The sequence below is a fragment of the Schistocerca piceifrons genome, chromosome 6 (genome assembly GCF_021461385.2).
Source record: "Schistocerca piceifrons isolate TAMUIC-IGC-003096 chromosome 6, iqSchPice1.1, whole genome shotgun sequence".
Classification (NCBI taxonomy): Eukaryota; Metazoa; Arthropoda; class Insecta; order Orthoptera; family Acrididae; genus Schistocerca; species Schistocerca piceifrons.
In genome coordinates this window covers 414,892,331-414,914,853 of record NC_060143.1, presented here as the reverse complement: position 1 = coordinate 414,914,853, position 22,523 = coordinate 414,892,331, and positions in this window count along the sequence as shown.

Genomic DNA, 22,523 nt, shown 5'->3' with positions numbered 1-22,523 from the left:
AATCGGTTCCGCGTTAATGCATTAGAATATCTACCACGTTTCGCTACCATACGATAATTACAGTCCACAATGGACCTTCATGAGTAGCTGCACTTTAATTACAACTGCCCGGCATGTTCGTGGACAACTGTTATATTCCTGGATTTAACTGATTCGCAGAGAACCACAAGGGCTGAAGCACACTGTCATTGATTGTGAGACTGCAGCATGTATGTAAGCTCTTGACATGTGTCCATATTATGGCGAAGCAGCTTTATATCTGCTGTAGATACATGTTGTATATACATGAACATTTACGAAAAGGTTTCTCACCGATTTATCTGATGTTCACTTCTATATGGGCCCAAAGTTAAAATTTTCATAGATGTTGAAACGCTGATTAACTACACTAGCGCCTATTTCTTCATAATATCCGGGAACTGTTGCAGAAATGACTCACTATGAGCTCACGTTCCATGGATTCAGAATTCCAGTCTGTAAAAAGGACTCTGAGGACTTCAGAAATTTTAAGTGTTACCGACCTCACTACCAAACCAAAAGCTGATGTACATGATAACAATACTGAGTTCGGAAATTTTATAATGATGTTTTCACCCGTTTTCCGGAAACTATTTACAGGAACATAACCTTCACTGGAGTCTTCGGTGGCCATTTCCCACAAGTCACACCTCAGGAGGCCACAATTTGTCATTTCCCCACAGTCTGCTGGTGGCTTGCATAATATAGTGCCGAGATACGTAAGTTGAAGGCAAGCAAATATAAATCTTGAAACAGAAAGACATGACAAAATTAACAGATTTCAGACCTAAAGTAGACAGACAGACAGACAAGTCACAGAATGTGCTTAACGAAAGTGATGATAACGGGCACTAGAAAGTGTTGGAACAGATCATAATTGAGTGTGTGGTGCATTTAGTAGATAGTCTTTATGTTCTGATTCTAGTTTCACATTAATTATTAACTTTACATCCGTCAAAAAGGCTATATTATCAATAAATTACATATATGAAAATTTTGTACGTTAACGTTAATAATAATTCTAACTGCTAACTTAAATTTCTTAACATTTTGTTACATTACTTATTCGTAGGAAATATAAGATATTGGGACTTGGTTTAAAAATAAGTTAATCCTATGAGAGTGGTGGTTTTATCTGCGAGCCTGATTTTCACAAACCTATTTTTCTCAAATTATGTGTCTGTGGTTCAGGCTCCTATGGTTCTCAGCATATTAATTATTTTTAAAAATATTTCGGTTCTTTCAGACTGTGAAAATTGCTAGCGGTATTCTGCAGTAATATTTAATTTGCTGATTTAAGTCCCATATCCACGCCGATATCTGTGAACATGTCCGTAATAATAATTCATTATTACTAGCTACATTATAGTGTCTGTCTGAGGATTTTCCTCTATTTGAGTTGGATAAGTTCGCCAGTAATAACTGTTAATTGGTTAAGTCACTGTTATTTCCCCATTCGGGATGAAGTGCCACTGATACGACTGAGATGTACAGTGGAGAGGATAAATGCGTTGTTGATACCTGCCAGCAAATGGGAGTGGCACAGTGACACGTATATCCCATTACTGTCGTACCGGCAGCAGCCTTGTGTCTGAGTCATTCATCTTCACAGATGTTATTTGTGTGATTACCGGAAGCTGTAATGAATGCTATTCTGGGGCAATACAACGTCTGGTACCTTCACTACATCTTCTGACTACTACTAGAGTTTTGTAAAAGACATCATATTTACTTCAGTGACTGTAACACTTTCTTTATTTCACGATTGCAATTTCCGGCTGTGAAGATGATATGGCTATTAAGCCATGTCAATCTAAGACGAGCTGACACATTCATATGCCGTTGCCATTACTATTAAATACATTGGTGACGCTGTTATAGTAATTACAACGACATATGAAAGTGTCAGCTCATTTTAGGTTGACATGGCGTAATAGCCATAACATCTTCACTTGATAATGGCTTAAGGCCGAAATTGCAATCGTGAAATAAAGAAAGTGCTACAGTCACTGGCGTAAATATCATGTCTTTTATATAGCTCTACATGACTGTGGATCCCAGGTATAAAAAGTTATTTATTTACTACTAGAGTTTTACGTACAACATAAATAATATACGGTATACGAAATCAGTGAGTCTTTCAACACGTCTCTTAAGTACACGGTCCAGCCACAGTGTGATCAATCACAGATAGCACGTAGCAGCACAACCAGTGGAGGGCATATAAAGCCTGCTCGAGGAAGGGGCGGGGAATAACACTGTAGTCGTTGTCGTATTGCAGAAACGGAGCGATTTTTCTGACGTCGAAAAGGGCATGATCATTGGGTTTTGAACCAAGGGCAGAAGCTATGCCGAAATGGCTGAGTGCTTAAACTGTGTGTGTGCCACCATGCTTAAAGTATACCGTGCATAGCAACATGGTGTTATGTAAAACCAGCGCTGAGGCAGCTGTAGTGACAGGAATGTACGACCGCTGTGGAGATGTGTACGGGCTAATACACATGCAACTTTTGAGCAACTGACAGATAAGATGAACAAAGGGGCTACCAACTTTTGCTCCTGAACAAATGTTTAGCGAACACTGTTGCGTATGGGCCTCAGCAGGAGTCTGGTTCATGCACCCACGTTGACTGCTGTTCATCGGCGACGAAGGCTGGAATTTTACACTCCAGCACCGCAACTGCACATCCACCGAGAGGCTTTTTCAGATGAATCACGTTTTCTACTACATCGGGCAGATGGCCGTTAGCGTGCATGGCATGAAAGGTTTGAGAGCAAACACCTGTAGCAACCGAGGGAACAATATGTTCTTGGTGATTTCGTCATTCTGGAAGGCACAATGGGACATAGGTACACGTCTATCCTTGGGGATCATGGCCATTCCTACATGCAGTTTGTTTCTCCTAGGTACAGTGGATCAACCAGCAAGACAATACAACGTGTCACCCCGTTTGCAGTGTTCATGCATAGTTCAAAGACCACCAGGATGTGTTTATCCACTGCCACTACTATCAAACTCATAAAATATGTACACAATCGAGAAACTGTGTCAACTCGTGGTAGACGTTAATTGTGTGTTATGTAAACTTGGATAAAGAGAGTGTCATCTGGATTATTCAAGCATTATGTCGAAATTTATGGACGATAATTGAAGAGTACAGTAAAGGTCTACTTATACCTGAATTACAGTGTCCGTATAGTTGTTTTTAGATTGCTAGATTAGCTCTTTTTTCCTCTCAGGATTAAAGTTTTGTGGCGTTGTTCTTCTTCTTTCTTGAGTCACCAGCCTTCTCAGTCACTGGTTTAATGGGACCGCCGCAAATTCCTCTCCTGTGCCGACCACTTCAACTGAGAGTAACACTTACAACATACGTCCTCAAATATGTGCTGGATGTATTCCAATCTCTGTCTACCCACACAGTTTTTGCCCTCAGCAGCTCCCTCTAGTACCATGGAAGCCAGTCACTGATGTCTTAACAGATGTTCTATCACCCTGTCCTTTCTCCTTGTCAGTTTTTTCCACATGTTCATTACCTCTCCGATTCTGCGCAGGACCTCCTGATTCCTTACCTTATCAGTCCATCTAATTTTTAACATTCGTTGGGTGTTCCCACAGTCCATGTTTCACAACCATACAATGCTCTGCTCAAAACCTACATTCTCAGAAATGTCTTCCTCAAATAAAAGCCAATGTTTGATTAGACTTCTCTCGGCCAGGAATGCCCTGTTTGCCAGTGGTAGTCGGCTTTTGATGTCCTCCTTGCTCCGTCCGTCATTGGTTATTTTGCTGCCTAGATAGCAGAAGTCCTTAACATCATCTACTTCGTGACCGTCAATCCTGATGTCAAGTTTCTCGCTGTTCTCATTTCTGCTACTTCTCATTACTTTCACCTTTTTTCGATTTGCTCTCACTCCATATTCTGTACTCATTAGTCTGTCAATTCCATTCAGCAGAACACGTAATTCTTCTTCACTTTTACTCAGGATAGCAATGTCATCAGCAAATCGTATCATTGATACCATATCAACTTGAATTTTAATTCCACTCCTGAAACTTTCCTTTATTTCCATCATTTCCTTTTCGATGTACAGATTGAACACTAGGGGAGAAAGACTGCATCCTTGTCTTACACCCTTTTTAATCCGAACATTTCGTTTTTAGTCGTCCACTCTTATTATTCCCTCTTGGTTCTTGTACATGTTATATTACTCATCTCCCCTAAACTTACTCCTATTTTTGTCAGAATTTCGAACATCTTGTACCATTTTACATTGTCGAACGCTTGTTGTAGGTCGCTAAATCAAATTAAAGTGTTCTGATTTTTCTTGCTTCCATTATCAACTGCAACATCACATTTGCCTCTCTGAATCCTTTACCTTCTATAAAGCCAAACTGATCGTCATTTAACACAACCTCAATTATCTTTTCCATTCTTCTGTATATCATTGTTGTCAGCAACTTTGATGATGAGCTGTTAATCTGATTGTGCGATAATTCTCGCACGTCAGCTCTTGCAGTCTTCGGAATTGTGTGGATGATATTTTTCCAAAAGACAGATTGTATGTCGCCATATATTCTAGTTGTTTCGTTGCTGCTTCGCCAATGACTTGAGAAATTCTGATAGGATGTTATCGATGCCGTCTGTCTTAAGTCCTCCAAAGCTCTCTTAAATTGTGATTCTAATACTGAGTCCCCTATGTCTTCTAAATTGACTCCTGTTTCTTCTTCTATCACATTAGACAAATCTTCCCACTGCTAGAGGTCTTCAGTGTACTCTTTCCACGCCATTGCATTTAGCAATGGAATTCCGGTTTCATTCTTAATGTTAGAACCCTTGCTTGCAATTTCACCAAAGGGTAGTTTGACGTTCCTATATGCTGAGACAGTCCTTCTCTCTATCATTCCATTTTCCATTTTTTTACATTTTTCATGCAGCCATTTCGTCTTGGCTTCCCTGCACTTCCTATTTAGTTCATTCCTCATCGGCTTGTATTTCTGTATTCCTGAATTTCCCTGAACATTTTTGTACTTCCTTCTTTCGTGTATTAGCTGAAGATTTGTTGTATGACCCATGGATTTTTGCTGTTACTTTCTTCGTACTTACGTTTTTCTTTCCAGTTTCTAAGATTGCCCTTTTTAGAAATGTCGATTCCTTTTCAACTATAGTGCTTGCTGGACTATTCTTTAATGCTATGTCTACAGCCCAAGAGAACTTAAAGTGTATCTCGTCATTCCTTGGCGCTTCCATATCAAACGTCTTTGCATATCGATTCTTCCTGATTAATCTCTTAAGCTTCGGCCTACTCTTCAACACCACTGCATTGTGAACTGAGCCTATATCTGCTCCTGGGTACACCTTACAGTCAATTATCTGATTGCGAAATCTCTGTCTGATCATGATGTAATCAAATTGAAATCATCCCGTACTCTTTTCCAAGTATGCCTCTTACTCTTATAATTCTTGAACAGAGTATTCGCTATTACTAGCTGAAATTTATTACAGAACACAATTTGTCTTTCTCCTCTCTCATTTCTTGTGCCAAGCCCATACTCTTCTGTAACCTTTCCTCCTACTTCTTCCCCTGCAACTGCATTCCAGTTCACCATGACTATTAGATTTTCGTGTCCCTTTACGTACTGCATTACCCGTTCAGTATTCTCATGTACTTTCTCTATATCTTCATCTTCAGCTTGCGACGTCAACATGTATACCTGAAATATCGCTGTCGGTGCTGGTTTGCTGTGGATTATGCTAATTTAACCCTGTCACTGAACCTTTCACAGTAGCACACTCTCTGCTCCACCTTCCTATTCGTAACGAATCCTACTCCCGTTATACCATTTTCTGCTGCTGTTGATATTACTCTATCCTCATCTGACCAGAAACCCTTGTCTTCTTTCCATTTCACTTCACTGACCCCTACTATACCTTGACTAAGCCTTTGCATTCCCCTTTTCAGATTATCTAGCTTCTCTGCCACATTCAATCTTCTGACAATCTATTGACGACTCGTAGAATGTTACCCTTTCGTTGATTATTCCATGTTTTTCTCAGGGTCCTATCCCCCTTGGCAGTCTCCTCCCGGAGATCCGAATGGGGACAATTCAGAAATCATTTGCCAATGGAGAAAACATAATGACACTTTTTCAATTATAAGCCACACGTCCTATGGATACACGTTACGTGTCTTTAATGCAGTGGTTTACATTGCCTTTTGCATCCTCATGCCGTTGCCGTTGATCGTTGCTGATTCTTCCACCTTTAGAGGCAGTTTGCCACCCCAATGGCACGAGAGTGACTTGAACATCTGTCCACGCCTCCACCCTCTTCGACAAGGCCGTTGGCATAATGAGGGTGACTTCTTGTGCCGGAAGTCTTCAGATGCCAATGCTGATTATTAATCAAAATTTAAGCCGTGATGGGTGTAGAACCCGGTATCAAAAAAATTTTGATTATTAATCAAAGACGCAATACGTAGACCACGCGTACAGTGTAGGCGGTTTTCGAGCTGCTGGTCGAATTCTTTGATATCCAGATTTGTGTCGCAATCGGATGTGACCGTAGCTCTATGTTGGACTGCGTGGGAACTTGAGGGTAGATATATCTCAACACATTGTAACCGCTTAAGTTTTCCGTGTAATTAAGCACTGTTGATCGAAGACTATTAGTACGGTGATTTGGGAATTATTATTTCATGCGTAGGTTGCCGTCAAGACTATAGGGCGGCGTTGGGAGGTATACCACGTCCGGGAAGCATGGACTACTGGTAAAAGGTGTTACATTGTGTTCAGCGATGAACCGTCGTTCTGCACTACTACGTAGGACCATCATCGGAGAGTAGTGCAGTGACCTGGAGAGAGGCCCCAGCCCTTCAATATTTTGGAGAGCACAGCAGTGGTACTACTGGGAAACATCGCATATGACTTCAGGTAAGAGCACAACAGTACATCGCGGACATTGTGTGTGCTTATGACGTGTTACCTCTCATGCAACAGTATGGTTGTGGCAATGGTCAAACGGGCTAATGCTCGTCCACACATAGCTTGAGTTTCTTACTGTTTTAAAGGCTTCGAATGCATCAGCTGCAAACAAACACCTACCACAGGGGCTCCAGAAAATGGGCTACACGGGTCGTTAGGCAAGCTTCTTAAGTCAGCTTATCCCGTACAGTAGTTCCAAGATATTACTTAATGAAAACTTGAGCGAAGTCGTATCTGTCAGTCCGTGAGGCAAGGTTGTCCACTGTTAATGGTGATGTACGCTACAGCCGTCGAATCATTACTGGTTAACGTAGCATCACAAGGACTAGATCCAGCACTCCACGACAGCAAAAGGTCTTGCGTAACACACGGAGACGAAATTTGCGAAACTGCCTTATGACGTGAACACCTCAAGAAGAGGCAAACATCATTAGATAATTCTCAACAGCAACAATTGCTAAGCTTAACATAAAGAATACGACTGTGTTAAACATCTCAAAAGGCGTCAAATTATTGACAGCATGGACTGGTGTAAAACTGGCATACTACGTAAATACTTTGATCGCTCCCCAAAGCAGTTCAAGCAAGGGACAGTATACAAAGTAAGAGCCGTTTGGAAAATTCAGTTTGTCAGGGAACTAGACTCACATCGGATAGTGAAGACGATAGATATATCAATAGCAAGAAACTATGGTGCATGGCGCTGATATTGTCTTTCCAAGACCCACTGATCGACAACATCCAACGAGCCTTTTTATGGTTGTTATCGAGAACCAATGTATTTAAAAGACAATGCGATACGCTGACGCTATCATTTGCAAAGGGAGGCTTTTAACCTTATGAGCGTGGGACGTAAATGCCGGACTATTTTAATTCATTGCAAATTTAGTACGCAAACGTAGGCTGGAAAGTAGCACGCCACCTAGAAACATACTTGATTCAATATTTTACATCAGCCCATCATACTATATTACCATGAATTTAGTTATATAAACAACAAAGCTAACAAACCAGCAGAGAAATTTACAATATCCTGACATTAACAGACCTCTGCAGTCGAATCGAAGAAAAATATACTCGATCTAAATGGAACACATTTTGGAGAAGATACTAATTTGATTTAGTAAAAGTTCGATGTGGCTTGTCTCTGATACTAAGATTGTCAGGTAACCAGGTGAATAGTAATGATTTTCATGTACGTTATACGCACACCTTTTCCGCTCCTACTCACTTTCTACATTCGGCCAACCTTCCAGTTTTCAGGAGCTGACCCACACACCGCCTTCCAGGAGGGATACAAAAGCTTGGCGACGAGGATGGCGCTTTTCTCTCCTTTGTTTTTTGCTCGGTAATGCTTTAGCTTTTTTGTGATATCCCCATGTGACGGTGCGAGTGTATGACTGCTTCCCCCAGTCGCTATAAGACTTTCATTTCTGTAAACCATGCCTTCGCCACAGGAACAGACTTCACTGTCCGATCTTGTACGGGTTCAGGCTCAGCAAATGACGCAGCTACTTGCTGCCATAAACTGCAGCTAAACTGCAGCTAAAAACTGCAGCTGCTTCGGCGCCTCCGACGTCACCGCCTGTACCGACGCCGTCGCCGACGGCGCCGCCATTTCGTGCCTTCAATCCTGACGTTGAACACTGGCCTGAATTCATCGCTCAGCTCGAGGCACACTTCACAGTATGCAACATACCAGGTAAAGAGCGGCTTGCCTTTTTCATTGTCAACGCGGGTGTCGTGTTACACCGTGTGTTTGTGAAATTGTTTCCCACCCCCTATCCAGAAGCTAAAACTTACAACGAAGTGATTGATGCTTTGAACTCCCGCTTCTGTAACAGTGTAAATGTTGTAGCTGCAAGCTACAAATTCTTCCGCCTCCGGCGTGGCCCTACTCAGTCCAATAAAGATTGGTTAGCGGACCTTCAGGAACTAACTTCTGATTGTGACTTTAATTGCTCGTATGGACGCTCATATGCGGATATAATGATTAGAGTCGCTACTGCGCAGGGAATCAGCGAGCAATCCCTCAAATTTGAACACCCGTCTTTGCAGGAAGTATTGGACTTGCTAAACAGACAAAATACATTAGACAGGGCTACTTTCGCGTTCGGCGTGACCCCGGGTGTGTGTACTGTTGGCGCAGCACAACACGTGCCCTCTCGCCCGGCCCCAGCACGGCAAGCCACACAGCGCCGCTCGCAAGAACGTAAAGAAATTTCAAGCCAGGCACCCACTAAGAAACTGAAATCACGTCCGAATTGCTTTCGTGCCCACCCACGGGACAGTTGCCCATCCCATCAAGCACAGTGATATTTTTGTGATAAGAAAGGACACGTGCAAGCTGTGTGTAGTAAGAGAAACTCTAACTCCCAACTTGTCTACCGTTCGCGTGACTCACGTGGGTGTCACCGCAACGGCGACCGCCATGATCATGATTCACATCAGCCAATGGACGCTAAAGCCCTAGTGACCATGCAGACGGTGTTGCCGCACTATGAGATAATTTTCCTGAACTCTTTTCTGGTGATCTTGGTTGCGCCACGGACTATGCAGCGCATCTTGTAGTTAAAGACAATGCCGTGGCAGTTTTCCGGCACGCACACCCAGTACCACACGCACTGCGCTACGCCGTAGCTGCTGAACTTACCCATTTGGAAGACAGTGGTGTCATTGAACCTGTTTCTGCTTCGCCTATAGTGTGTGTGAAGAAACCAAACGGTCGTCTCCGTATTTGTGCTGACTTTAAGTCTACAGTAAATCCCCAGAAAGTGGTTGCTACGTTTCGCTTACCGCGTCCTGACGACTTTTTTGATAAGCTTGATGTGGGAAAATTGTTTTCCACGATTGACTTGCGGGACACATACTTGCAGATTCCGCTCGACGAACAGTCGCTGCGCTATTTTGTGATCAACACCCACCTTGGATTGTTCAAGATTCGCCGCCTTCCATCCGGTTGTGCTTCGGCTCCTGCTATTTTTCAGTCTTACTTGCAGCAGTCGTGTGCCACTGTCCCAGGTTGTTCCAATTATCTGGCCGATATTGTCGCATCAGGTCGCATCCGTGACAAACATTTGCAGAATTTGCGTGCCTTATTTACTGTACTTTTGCGGGCAGGACTAAAGTGTAACAGAGAGAAGTAAAATTTTTTTCAAACTGAGAGTCAGTATTTAGGACATATGATTAACGGACAGGGTATCCACCCCTCGCTGTCACATCTCAGTGCGCGCTGTCCATCCGCGACCTATAATTGCTCGCGAGGGGGCGAGAACAACGCCCCGTGGAAAACCTGCGCGGGCCGCGCACCGCCACTGGGAGTGCTCAGGTGAGGAGGTGGAGTAACGACCTCCATGGGCGATGGTGGCGGTGTGACGACAGCCTCAGCGTCGATCAGATTGGGCACTGCAGAGGAACACGGTTGTGGCCACGGCGGCGGCAGCCACGGCGGTGACCGGAGTTTGGGCCATGACGGTGGCGAGAGGCGTCCGTCCGGTGCAGGTGACCGGACCGGCAGCGGCGACGACGACGGCAGGCGCGCCCGCGGCGGAGGCGCGAGCGGGGGATGCGCCATCGGTGGAGTCGTGGGTTGAGGCGGCGGAAGCCGCGAAACCTCAAATTCTACTGGAAAACAACCAGAGGCAGAAAACCGAGGACGGCACAAACGCATCTGGTTCTGGTGTCGCTTGACTGTGCTGGAGGGACCAGAAATGAGAAATAAGGCGTGGCCAAGCTGGCGAAGAACGCGCCCCTGCTCCCAATGCTGCCTGCCAGAGAAAACGCGATAGAACACCAAAGCATGTGGCGCCAAGCCACAACGAGGCGAAGCAGAAGAAGCACGCGGCGGCGAGTGCAATAGCTGCAGGAGCGACCAATGTGTAGCAATCCCACTGGGGAATGGGCGCCACTCAGCTGTGAGCAATAGGAAGCGAGGAAAGTTCAGAGCGCGCGCTTGCTAGAGTGCATGGCGCGCAACTTGCTCATCTGCGACTTAAACGTATGCACAAAGCATACGTTCCACCCCCAGTCGAACGTCGGTTCGACTGGGGATGGAACGGGGCTGAGGTCAGAAGGCAAATGTCATTAGCAGCATAGAATGCTTCAAACTCTGAGGACACGAATTGGGGCCCATTGTCGGAGACAATAACTTCAGGAAGGCCCTCAATGCAATTAAAAAGACGTCAAAGCTCGAATAGTGCTGGCAGATGTAGTAGTAGACATAGCTACAACAAAAGGAAAGTTGCTGTAAGCATCATAACTATCAACCAGCGGGTGTCCCAGAATGGACCAGCAAGGTTTCTTAACTATAGTTAGACAAACCGGGTTCGATTCCCGGCGGGGTCAGGGATTTTCTCTGCCTCGTGATGACTGGGTGTTGTGTGATGTCTTTAGGTTAGTTAGGTTTAAGCAGTTCTAAGTTCTAGGGGACTGATGACCATAGATGTCAAGTCCTATAGTGCTCAGAGCCATTTGAAATTAGACAAAAACAAAGACCAATGTTGCAACTTTTGTTCATCAAGAGCAGACGGTTGAAGTTAGACAAAAAACAAAGACCAATGTTGTAACTTTTGTTCATCAAGAGCAGACAGCCTGGAAACATCGCTTCAGCCTCAGAGGGTGTTGGCTCGCTATTGATACTATGTACTACTTACAACGGGTCTAAGGATTGCTCATTGCAAATTTATGTAACCATTTATTAACTGGTTTTTGCCTATAGTAAACATCCATAATTTGACATGCAGCACTGAAGTGGTTTACCTTTTCTTGCTTCTACTCACTTCCTACATTTGGCCTACCTTTCAGTTTTCCCGAGCAGACCTATGCGCCGCCTTCCAGGTGGGATACAAAACAGGGAATCGAGAATACCGGTAACTTTTGTCTCACAGTGACACAGATACTGGCAAGATACCGATCCCGAAAATTCCAAGACTTTCAAGAAAGTTTTATTGAAGTCGGATAATAAATGACAAAAGAAATATTTTTTCATGTGATATAGACTCCTGGAAATGGAAAAAAGAACACATTGACACCGGTGTGTCAGACCCACCATACTTGCTCCGGACACTGCGAGAGGGCTGTACAAGCAATGATCACAGGCACGGCACAGCGGACACACCAGGAACCGCGGTGTTGGCCGTCGAATGGCGCTAGCTGCGCAGCATTTGTGCACCGCCGCCGCCAGTGTCAGCCAGTTTGCCGTGGCATACGGAGCTCCATCGCAGTCTTTAACACTGGTAGCATGCCGCGACAGCGTGCTCGTGAACCGTATGTGCAGTTGACGGACTTTGAGCGAGGGCGTATAGTGGGCATGTGGGAGGCCGGGTGGACGTACCGCCGAATTGCTCAACACGTGGGGCGTGAGGTCTCCACAGTACATCGATGTTGTCGCCAGTGGTCGGCGGAAGGTGCACGTGCCCGTCGACCTGGGACCGGACCGCAGCGACGCACGGATGCACGCCAAGACCGTAGGATCGTACGCAGTGCCGAAGGGGACCGCACCGCCACTTCCCAGCAAATTAGGGACACTGTTGCTCCTGGGGTATCGGCGAGGACCATTCGCAACCGTCTCCACGAAGCTGGGCTACAGTCCCGCACACCGTTAGGCCGTCTTCCGCTCACGCCCCAACATCGTGCAGCCCGCCTCCAGTGGTGTCGCGACAGGCGTGCATGGAGGGACGAATGGAGACGTGTCGTCTTCAGCGATGAGAGTCGCTTCTGCCTTGGTGCCAATGATGGTCGTATGCGTGTTTGGCGCCGTGCAGGTGAGCGCCACAATCAGGACTGCATACGACCGAGGCACACAGGGCCAACACCCGGCATCATGGTGTGGGGAGCGATCTCCTACACTGGCCGTACACCACTGGTGATCGTCGAGGGGACACTGAATAGTGCACGGTACATCCAAACCGTCATCGAACCCATCGTTCTACCATTCCTAGACCGGCAAGGGAACTTGCTGTTCCAACAGGACAATGCACGTCCGCATGTATCCCGTGCCACCCAACGTGCTCTAGAAGGTGTAAGTCAACTACCCTGGCCAGCAAGATCTCCGGATCTGTCCCCCCATTGAGCATGTTTGGGACTGGATGAAGCGTCGTCTCAAGCGGTCTGCACGTCCAGCACGAACGCTGGTCCGACTGAGGCGCTAGGTGGAAATGGCATGGCAAGCCGTTCCACAGGACTACATCCAGCATCTCTACGATCGTCTCCATGGGAGAATAACAGCCTGCATTGCTGCGAAAGGTGGATGCTCTGTTGCCTGTGTCTATGTGCCTGTGGTTCTGTCAGTGTGATCATGTGATGTATCTGACCCCAGGAATGTGTCAATCAAGTTTCCCCTTCCTGGGACAATGAATTCACGGTGTTCTTGTTTCAATTTCCAGGAGTGTATTTACAAATTAACATTTCCCAGATTTTTCCTTTTCTTATACTGTGACACCTTGCTTCTTTCAAATTTCGAGATTGTGGGTCAGTGGTAAGATATCTGAATGGCGCGAAAATGGGCAATTGACCCTATATAACAAAAAGTATGAGGTCATCCATATGAGTGCTAAAAAATCTGTTCGTTTACACGATCAATCAGTCTAATCTAAAGGCCGTAAATTCAACTAAATACGTAGGAATTACAATTAAGAACAATTTAAATGGCAAGAATACACAGAAAATGTTGTGGAGAAGGCAAACGAAAGACCGCGTGTTAATGGCAGAACACTCGGAAAATAGAACAGACCTACTAAAGAGACTACCTACACTACGCTTGTCCATCCTCTTTTGGAGTACTGCTGCGCGGTATGGGATCCTTATCGGACAGGACTAACGGACTATATCAAGAAATTTCAATGAAGAGCAGCACATTTTGTTTTACCGCGAAATAGGAAAGAGAAGATCACGGACATGACATAGGATTTGGAATGGACACCATTAAAACAGAGGTGTTTTTCCTTGCGACGGAATCTTCTCACGGAATGTCGATCACCAGCTTTATCCTCAAAATGCGAAAATATTTTGTTGACGCCGACCTACGTAGTAAAAATGATCATCTTAATGAAACAAGGGGAATCATGGCACGCACGGAAAGATACAGGTGTTCGTTTTTCCCGTGCGCTGTTCGAATGTGAAAAATTGAGAATTATTGTGAAGATGGTTCGATGAACTCTCTGCCAGGCACTTAGGCGTGACTTGCAAAGTAACCATGTAGACGCAGATGTAGATGTAGGATTGCAGGAACTACGACCAGCAAGCTCGAGTGAGCCATCTAGTCTACCTATATCAACGTGATAGGCGAAGAGCCTTTGTCCTCCAGGCAGGAAGCTGCAGATGTACAGCCGTTCATGAAACTTGCAACGCGCAGCTGTCCCAGTTGTCAAATGGCTCTGAGCACTACGGGACTCAACTGCTGAGGTCATTAGTCCCCTAGAACTTAGAACTAGTTAAACCTAACTAACCTAAGGACATCACAAACATCCATGCCCGAGGCAGGATTCGAACCTGCGACCGTAGCGGTCTTGCGGTTCCAGACTGCAGCGCCTTTAACCGCACGGCCTCTTCGGCCGGCTGTCCCAGTTGTCTCTGACAGGCAGAGAGACCTGCTTGTTTTCCGCCTACACATACACAAATCGGTAGCGTTTCCAGAAGCACATTTAAGGAAACGTCCTGTCTCCATCGGAGGCTTCAGAGGCTGTTATCGTGAATCCCCTGGTATAACGGGTGCCGAACGAAGAGCTGGTCCAGCACATGGTAGATATCCGGCTGCGAGTGGCCTCCACCAAGCACGTGGCGATATTTCGCCGATAACCGCATGGCGGCGCCGCTGCATCACTGCTGCGCATCGGTCAGTGCGCCGTGTTAGTCTGCTGATAACTGCGGTGGCTAGCAAGTGTGAACACTGCTCTGCACCTGTCAGGGGCAGGGCGGGTGGATCAGCGCACAGTGAGATGTCTAGTAGAGAGATCCCTGCGTATCTTATTTATGCAGGACGTGTTATGTCGATGTTTCTCCTATATGAGACCGATTTTACTTAGGCAAGGACCACCTTCAGACAGTGCCGGCACACCCTGAAGATTTGAGAGCACTCTGATGGTGACCATTCGATTCTTCATCAATGATGGATAGTCGGGTGATTCGCTAATGTTCCAAGGGGGGGGGGGGGGGGGGGTCTTTCCAAGAAATACGTTTAAAAGCTTCCAGGAAAAGTCCTTTTCTTGGGTCGTTTGTGCGTCTGTGACTGACAACATATCACTGCCAGCAGACGCATTTCTTTAAGTACCATCCACGAGAGGTTAGAACTGGCCTCTAGAACCGTTATCCCTGCCTACAGGGGGGTGGGGTAGGGGGGGGGGTCTGGGAGGCGAGGAAAGAATCCTTCTAAGCTGTTTAGTCTGTATAGACACATTGAGGTGAACACATGTGCAGCTGCCTCCAGTCTCTCCTGTTGAGATCTTTTGAGGTCGTTTTCTGAATTAGTTCTACTGTTACATTGATTTCTCTCAACTGCCAGTAAATGTGTTGCATTATTATCTATTGGTTATTAGTGGTGAGTTTTTTCACAACAGTTAAGATGCCTGACTAGAGCAGTAAAGCATTTACTGTCAGATGGGGTAGTGTGTATTGGCCTTCCTACATTTAAGCAATAGTTTGTTGCCCTGTCCCTTTTTATCATATATATAAATACAACTTCATCAGCTGCTATATATTTGTAGATCACTAGGAGGCCATTCTTCTGTCAGCAGCTGTAATAAAATTTCCCACCAATTTCTAGTGGTATTGTGGACTATGACACACACTAAGAAGATCATCTACACGCACACACACAAACACACACACACACACACACACACAAACACACAAACACAATTGTAAATGGAAACAATACCCATTTCTTACATCTGCAGTTGAGCCCCATATATAATGGTGAACACCTTTGGTTCATTCAGTCTGGAGTTGTGACACAGGATAAAGTTTTCTGTTGTACAGTGGATTGACCAGCCATTTAAAAAAACATGAACAGCATCATCACAAGCAACAGTCTCTATGAGTTGTGAAAACCTTTTTCCATCAAGCCCGCAGCATCCATCACCATCACTTGTTGAAAAGTATTCCCCCCTCTGCTCGTCCATTATGACCTCCTTTCATTCCTCCTGTAGGAGACACTGGAAGCAGTCCTCAGCTGTATGCTCTATGGTAAAACATTTACTAAACACCTGTCAGTCCTACGCCAGTATCTCATCAACTGATCACATTTACCGCCAAACGTGCGAGTTGTTTATGAGATATCATATTTTGAAAAGTCCCCACACTGACACTTGTACAGTACCTGCAGTGGTACACACAAAAGAACAGACTATTTGGGTTCAGACCAATAATGAGACAACTGACCAACACACATTGTGTTCAAAATGATCACCGGCAGTGGCAGTATTGGCTTCCAGTCTGATATGGAAAGACTGGTATAGATGCGCTAGCACTTCATTGGAGACGTGTGAGCAGGCTGCAGTAATACATCGTTGCATATCATCGAGTGTAGTTGGTATACCGTACAATATAGTATTTCGTAAACGACTCGCACTAGAATCCTGCGAAAGCCCCCACTGACATTCTGATTTACCCTACTTTTAGTTTATTAATGTCAATAGGCATTTTTACGTTTAATCAAATGTAGGTTTGGACAAGAAGTACATTTTCTAAACATTGTTACAATCAGCCAACAATGGCTAACCATGTGGGCCCCTGATTACCAATCTACTCTGCGAAAACTAAGCATTAATAACACTTCGAATTGTAGCATTATTTGTGGTGCAAGTTTTAGGTTATTCACCCTGCCTGTAAGTCAATTATCAGAATATGCTTCATACAGTCACACTCTTGCAGTAAACTCGAGAAGCTGCTACCACCATGTGGTGTGGAGATTCACCTTTACGATGATACCTGATTGCAACTGTCTCCCCATTTCACCCAACCAACAGTCTCTACACGGCGTCCCTCAAAGGAAACTTCTTATCAGGGCGCATCCCTGCCCCCTCCCCCACAACGCCCCCCCCTCCTCCCCCACCCTCTCAGCGAGGGTTTGGGCGTGCGTCACGAACTCAACGTTGGACTGCAACCGTGTGAGGCTGCGCTGCTGCCGTCATGAATTATGCCGGGTGCGCGCTCACACACTCGCTCGACCCATTAAAATTCCGCTTGAGGACGAAGTGCCCACGATACGTCGTAACTAGGCGCATTACTCAGCCACCGACCTGCGCTGCTGTACGATCAGATAAGCCACACCGACAACCCCCTACTGCCCCGTCCTTCCACCATCCTCTCCTCCCCTCACCACACCGCCCGTTCTCTGTCGCAGTGTTCCGGGCACCCTCCCTCTACACACATCAGTTGTTTGTCCACGCTGACAGTGATTAAATGTACGTCCAAGCGGCCGCTAGCTTGGAAACAACCTTCGTATCTAGTGCTGCAGTCTGCAGCATACAGCAGCAGTTTCTGCAGCGGAAGATATCGGTACAGTAGATGGGTAACTCTGCATACGATAATGACTTCTGGACTGCGTCACATATCAGTATTTCCAGAACCACTATAATGCAAGAGGCAAGGGGATGGCGGAGGAGGAACTGTGCACTACATTGGGGACAGTACTATGTTCCTACTTTGGCCAACGTCCAATTTATTTACTGCGGAAATGGACTATGACGACAATCATAAGTTTAAATACAAACGGAAGTTATTCCGTAGAAACCCTTCATTTCAGTGGGTTGTTATCCCATTCAGATGAAGAGGAGGAAATCTCCATGGTGATCTAACTAATGACTGGAAGTACCTCTATAATAACACAACTGAATATGTTATTTTATTCGCAAATATAATTTTCAGGAAATGTGCTATGTATTTTTCAGAATAAAATTTTCAGTTGGAAATATATTTTAATATGTTTTAATTGTTTCGACAAATTAATTGGCATCTTCATTTACCGTAAATTACCAATCTAGGTTTACAATAGTCTCATACAGTATGCGCAGTTTTAGACATATAATGGCATTGCACTTCTATGAAGAAAATATTGACATCTGCTAAACAAATACTAAGTAATTTTCTGTAATGTAATTCTCGTATTTCTTATACTTCACCTATATGTATAGCCCAGGTTTAAAGATTTACAATATACCTAAGTTTGTAGGCTCATGAAGACAGCAAATTAATTTGTCGAAACTGGTAAAGTGTGTTAATAATATGTTTGCATCTAAGGACTGAATTTTATTCTGCAAACGATAACTGATATTTTAATACCAAAAAGGGACAAACACTAGGAAATACGTCTATGGAAGGAAATTGTATGCGATACTAGAAATTACAGAGCTCATAAACTATCCGTCTATAATGTTCCGAGATAGATTTTAATCCTGGCGTATAAGCGGAGTGAGGCCAGGAACCACAGTGGCAGCTTGAACGAAGTAGTGCAAACAACAGATGTGCATCCGATCTGTCAGTGGTGAACAGGCAGTGTTAGGTAGTGGACTTGTGATTATAGTGTGCCAGTGTTGTTGTGTCACAAATCGAAGGACAAAGACAAACTGAATACCACTAAATCAAGAGGTCGAAACGTTTTCTAGAATATTTTGGCGAAGAGAAGATTGTGTGCAAAGTTTGTCCGACACATATTACCTCGTCAACAAAAACAACGACGCGAGACCGTCTGTAGCTACTTGACTGAAATTCAAATCGTAAATGATTCTTCTCTGGAAAAAAAGTCATCACCAGTGACGAGGGCCGGCCGGAGTGGCCGAGCGGTTCTAGGCGCTACAGTTTGGAACCGCGCGACCTCTATAGTCGCAGGTTCGAATCCTGCCTAGGGCATGGATGTGTGTGCTGTCCTTAGGTTAATTAGGTTTAAGTAGTTCTAAGTTCTAGGGGACTGATGACCTCAGAAGTTATTTCCCATAGTGCTCAGAGCCATTTGTGAACCAGTGACGAGATGTTTATATTGCCAATACCAATACAAACCATGAAACGGCGAAGTATTGATATTCAACTGAAGGGTCAACGCTTTATCACAACATCCCAAAGAGGGACTTATCTGAAAGTTTCACATGGTTGCAAGAACGATCAGTGCGTTGTGGTGGGAGACCATGTTGAAAACCTGGAGCATTAAAACGTCTCCTTAAAGCCTCTGCGTTCTTCATTTTCGATGTCATTAGATTCTTCCAGAAGAGAACAAATAGAAACTGTACTTGATAAAGACCAAAATGGAATTACGAATAAAATTCTGCACAATGTGAGAAGGTCGAATTTGAGATGATCATAGTCTCTTGAGATGGAGATGGAAAACGGATACGAAGGTAAAGAAAATAGACTAAAGAGGCAGCAAATCAGCAATCCAACTAGGGACTTTTATAAAGTAAGAAGAGGAAAATACATCATGCTAAATTAAATGATTTCAGTAACTAGTTCAGAACCTTACTAAAATGAAAGTTGTACAGGCTTGGACAAAACGTACGATTATTTAACAAGCATTAGACAAAAAACAAGAGATGTTGCTTGTGTAAGAAAAGCAAAATAACAATAAATCGGAAGTGCAATAAGGCAGTTATTGAACACAAGGAGAGACTTCAAAGCACACGATAACAGTAAGACTATAGAGTACGACTTGGGGAAATGTATTTGGAAACATTTGGTTCAAAAAATGGTTCAAATGGCTCTGATCACTATGGGACTTAACATCTGAGGTCATCAGTCCCCTAGAACTTAAACCTAACTAACCTAAGGACATCACACACATCCATACCCGAGGCAGGATTGGAACCTGCGACCGTAGCGGTCGTGCGGCTCCAGACTGAAGCGCCTAGAACCGCTCGGCCACACCAGCCGGCGGAAATATTTGTCAGAGGGAGTTCAATTATATCCAAGAGCAAATATCATACGAGATGAATGAAGCTATAGGCTCCTAAAAATGGTATTCTGCTGGATACAGTGGGAGAAAAACTATTACATAATGCACTTCAAAAATGATTTTCAATTCTCCGAAACGGCTCACAATGGTGTGATTGCTCTAAGAAATAAGAGAAGAGACTGATAGGACTTAAACACGTAGACTTACCAATCACTCATCCCAAACATACAGAGCATTTGCTAACATTTTGGCCAATCGCATAGAAAAAAGTTAGCATTAATACAGCAGGGAAAGTAATTGGATTTAGACCAGTACATAGCATGGTAGACCATTTGCAAGTGGTGAACGAAACTATGAAATCAAATACTATGGAATTTCAGCCACTCATACTGAATTGTTGAGCGATCGTTTGGTCACGCCACAGTCTCTAGCACATCTTTGCCATAGGAGGGCGAGGTTCGGGCGGAGTTCGGTGGCGGGGGACGAGTTGGAACCTAGCGGCGAGGCGAGTAGTGTGCCGGAAGTTGATGACTGGCACAACTTCAGCAGTTAACAGGAACAGGCTCAGAGCGTAGCAGCGAAATCAGAAAAAGGCAAGTTCCTGGACTGCGAGCCCTTATTACTCGGCTGCGGCCGGCTGCAAACCTTTGGACGTGTGGGGCGCCTGTTGATGGAAGGGGCGTGCTGTGTGCTTCAGCGACCGACCGCTCCTGCAGACGGACGGAGGATCGCCGCTGTGTTGAAGTTGTTTGTCGGCTCCAAGCTGTCCTGCCTGAATCGGTACGGATATATCTGGTGAGATTCCAGCATGGTTAATGAAATGCGAGTGGTTCAATCGTCGAGAATAACGATAGCTATATTTGCCATTTTCTGACTGTTAATTCGGTAGTTTTCTCGTTGTTTGTCCAAGGTTCTCATCCGGTTCCATGTCAGACTCCTGGTTATTAACACCGCTCCTTTCTCTAGGCTAGAAAGCTGTGTATGCTTTCCTATAAAATTACCAGTAGTGAAGGCGTCGGATTTGCGGCTGGGCGTATGTATAAGTGGATTCATTTCATGTTCCACGTCCTACATGCACTATTTTTGGAGAGCACGATTTCATCTGCTTCCTTATTGGGTGTTTATAGTGCCAAGTTTGACTGTTTCTTTTCTTGTGAGGGTGGAGGCTCTCAACCTTAATTGTTAAGTCTCTGTCAGTGAGGTCTTTGTTTTGCGTTTGTTACTACTAACCTCAATGTGGCTGTAATGTTACTGGAAAGGTTATGTTCTATCTGTTGTTAGTCTGGGGTTCGTTCGCCAACCGAACGCGTTAACTTGGGATTTAGTGCTTTTTTCTGCGTGGCGGTTACTTATTTACCCCTTCGCCCACGAGGCACGAGTTTGATACACTTTGTGGTTAGCAGTCGGACTTGCTGTTTGGTAACTACGTTTAAATTTTGGCCACCTTAAAGTTACGTTGATTTGACTTCATTAACTCACTGAAGAATTATTTGTTTTTCTTATTGATAGAATTGTGACTGTCGCGCTTCGGCGTTTGGTCTATAGCAAAGGCATGGGTCAATTCCTGTAGTAAATTTTATATTTCTCTGTTTATTGGGCTAACATTTGTTTCTTTTAGTTGGACGTGGGTGAAATCTGCCTGGTTTGTGTAGCAGGCGCAGCGTCCGATAGCGGAGCAAAGTCCGCGCCCCACCGAACGGCCAGCTGGGTGCAGGTTGCGATGCACCACTTAATCTTTCCAAATGTCCTATCCTTTGCCAAGACGGTGTTGTATAGCATGTCGATATGTTTATTTCTGTTGTAATCACTGCGTGCCTACTGCAGCTCTCCTTTAATTTTTTTTAAATTTCTATCTCATCTAAATTGTGGAAGTGTTCAAATGGCTCTGAGCACTATGGGACTTAACATCTCAGGTCATCAGTCCCCTAGACTTAGAACTACTTAAACCTAACTAACCTAAAGACAGCACACACATACGTGCCCAAAGCAGGATTCGAACCTGCGACCGTAGCAGCAGAGCGGTTCCGGACTGAAGTGTCGAAGTGTTAACCGGCTAATTTACCAATTGAGTAATTACTATATTCATTTAATTGTAGATACGCGACTGCGGCTCGGCCAAGTAAATGGTTATTAGTCTTTCTCTGTGTGTGCAGTGTTGGTTTTTGAACTAGCCAAACTCTAGGCGATCTATTATCCGTTAATTTAGTGAAAGTTTTCAGTTATTATTTGTATCATTCAGGCAACAATATTTAACATCAATATAGTCTGATTATTTCTTTTGCTTGCCTTGCAAATCTCAGCTATCCGGGTATAGCAATTTTCTTATTTGGAGTCGTTTTGTGGAGAATACGTCTATTCTAGATTGTAAACCTTAGCTTCTTTTGAGAAAGAATTTTTACCGCTTTTATTGCACTGCTACAGTTGTTATTATTATATTTTATCTGTTTGGTATTAGTCATTCTGGTACAGTTTTATAATTGTAAATTATTCTCTTTTTTAATTTTCAATGCATCTGTAGGTCTTTCTCCAATGGAGGTTTCATAAATATAATTTAGTGTGTTGTATTAAGATAGAGAGAACATTCAAAACATGAATTATGTTCACTTTAGCTTTAGCCCTGCCCTTCGTACCATAGACAGCCTGACA